Consider the following 3,025-nt stretch of genomic DNA (forward strand, 5'->3'; position numbering starts at 1 on the left):
AGATTACCTGATAAGAACTACAGGCATCGAGGGATCAGTCATAACAAGAACTGGGTTTAAATAAAGAGTGGAGGAAATAAATTTTTCTACCTCTGTTTCCTCCCATCCTCCAAACTCCTCTCCATACCCCACACCCTCATTGACCAAACACATCCAGCAGAGGTTAGATGAGGAAACTAAAGTTCAAAGAGGTTAAAAAGTTTACCCAGAGTCACACAGCTACTAAATATCAGTTCTGGTATTTATTTGAATCCTAGCAAATAGACTCCAAATACTATAATCTCATATAATTATTTTACATGTGCAGTGAAGGACTGTCTCAATTACAACTCATTATAATAAAAGTTAATGAAGGCTACACACATATATTTTAATCATATATTCCACTGTTGAAAAGAATTGCTCATTTCTAAGGTAGATAAGCAATTTGACTTGCAAACATTTCCCACCCCCATCTGAACAATAGATAGCCTCTTCATTTGAAATACAAAAATCAAAAAAATATGTTATCTTTCTAAATTCAGGGGAGCTTGAAGTCCCAAGAAAAAAATTCCTGATTTAGTCTCTCCTATTAAGTTGATAATGGAACTAATGTCCTTCTCCTTCAAAGGTGAGTGATGAAGAGGGTCACTTCTCTATCACTACCTGCTTGGCCTGACACTTTCTGTTGATATCTGGGCAAGACTTCCTGCAGCAGCTCCAGCTCTGTCTCTGAAACTCTCTGGTCTAAAGGCCTTTCTGTTTCATATCCATTCCTGAACAAATGTTCTCCCCGCCAATCCAGAAGCCAGCCTGGGACCCTCTGGGAACACTCTGGTAACCTCACAGGGCTCTGCAGTTCTGTCAAGGAAGTTCTTCAGCATTCTCTGGTGGTTAGCCCCCAAAATACCATGATCAAATTGAAGACAGGCCAGAAGAGAGGCAACATTAACTCTGGGCACAAATTCCTCCTGCTTCCTTCTCCATGCAGAGTGAGACTGCTAAGAGTATCTCCCTGGGATCACAGACAGGTAAATCCCACGATTCCCTTCTTCAGTACCTAAACTCAGGATTGCAGGGTCCTGTCTCTTAAAGAATAGTCCTCCACCAGCAACATCAGCATCATTTGAGAGCATATTAGAATTGCAGAATCTGAATCAGAGACTGCATTTTAACAAACTTCCTAGATGATTTCTCTGCACCTAATGCTGAGAAGCTCTTTCATTTACATTTCTCCCTGCTTCCTCACTGAAGAAAGACAATATGTAATCAAATCTGAGGGCTGAACCATAATTCCCCCCCTGAAACCAGGCTAAGAAGAATGAAGAGAAGTGAAGTCAGAAGATCTTGGATCAAAATTGGTTCTACTATTGATGAATTGAAATAAAATTAAACTCTGGGTCTCACTATTCTAAAATTTCAGATGAAAAAAATATCTACCCGTTAGGGAACTAAGATTAAAAACATTTTCAGATCAGCGACATGTAATTTGGAGTCATTTCTTGGATTTGTAAATTCCAGGAAGTTGGGGTTATTTCTCCATTTAGAATGTTATTCCACTGGCCTCCTAGAAATAATCATGTTCAACTCTCTGAGTTTACGCCACAGCCCTCTACTGGCATCCAGTGGCAGATGGTGTAATGTGGCTATTATCTAACTCACCAAACATGGTAATTCAGTGTACCCTAGAACTGACTTAGGAAGATGGGGCCTAACACCAGCAAAAGACTCATCATATGGACTTCAAAAGAGAGACTAAAGAGAGAAATGGAAGAAATGTGCTTACAAGTCCAAAATCAGCAGAGACCTGTGGCAGATACAGACTTACTGATCTGAGCAAGACAATATATATCAGGTCATTATCAGCTGCCAGGTGCCAAGCTGAAGAAATATATGCTGAACTTTCTATTCTGCACCATCTCAAATTACATGTAAAATAATTGCCAAGAGTTCAGTCAACTGAGACCCATTATTCAGTAACTCAGGACACATTGAGGGCGGCTGAAGGGAGGTTGGCAGGGCTCATGGGTTAAATGGGTGATGAGTATTAAGGAGGGCACGTATTGTAATGAACACTGGGTGTTATATTTAAGTGATGAATCACTAAATCCTATACCTAAAAATAATACTACACTGTATGCTAACTAACTGGAATTTAAATACAAACTTGGAAGAGAAGAACATTTCTAAAGTACTTTATAACAAATGGCAGGTTAGTTCACTCAGTTTCTTTACCTAAATCATGTTTTGTGTCTCTCTATTGCTTTATTTCCATGTTCTTCCCATTTCTAACATGGCCAATGTCCTTGACATATTCTCACGGTGTCCAGAAAGACAGAAAACATTTAAAAAAATTTTCCTGACATCTAGTTTTTAACATTATAGTGAGTTTTATTGTTAATTGTAATGTGTAGATTCTGCACAATGAACATGAAGTTGTAGGAGAAACTTCAAAGAATTCCATTTTGGAAATATCCAGTCCATCATTTAAAAAAATACATAAAGCATCTCCCCACATTGTCCCATGTAGGATAACCTCGTATGCAGATATAATTCTCACTGATATTGATGGGAATCTGAAAATCTCAATTGCAATAATGGCATACACTGAGGTTTGTATAACAGGAATCACTAAGCCACAATCACTCTAATCTGGATTCTAGTCTTTGGAGTTTCTTCCTTTTTCCCCTCCTACTTGTTGAAAGTAAAAAATTTTAAACCTTCTTATTCATGTTCCTTTTTATTATCCAACTACCCTTATGTGATTAATGGAAGTGAGATTTTTTTCCCCCTAAGTACTTCTTAGAGAGACTCTTGAATTTATAGCCTATTGATTCCTTTTTTAAAATTTATTTTTTAATTTTTTTAATGTTTTATTTATTTCTAGGAAAGAGAGAGAGAGAGAGACAGCGTGAGGGTCAGAGAGAGAGGGAGTCATAGACTCTGAAACAGGCTCCAGGCTCTGAGCTGGCAGTCAGCACATAGCTCGATGCGGGGCTCGAACCCACAAACTGCGAGATCATGACCTAAGCGAAAGTTGGACGCT

The sequence above is a fragment of the Hyaena hyaena genome, unplaced genomic scaffold (assembly GCF_003009895.1).
Source record: "Hyaena hyaena isolate Hyena2069 unplaced genomic scaffold, ASM300989v1 scaffold_54, whole genome shotgun sequence".
NCBI classification, from domain to species: domain Eukaryota; kingdom Metazoa; phylum Chordata; class Mammalia; order Carnivora; family Hyaenidae; genus Hyaena; species Hyaena hyaena.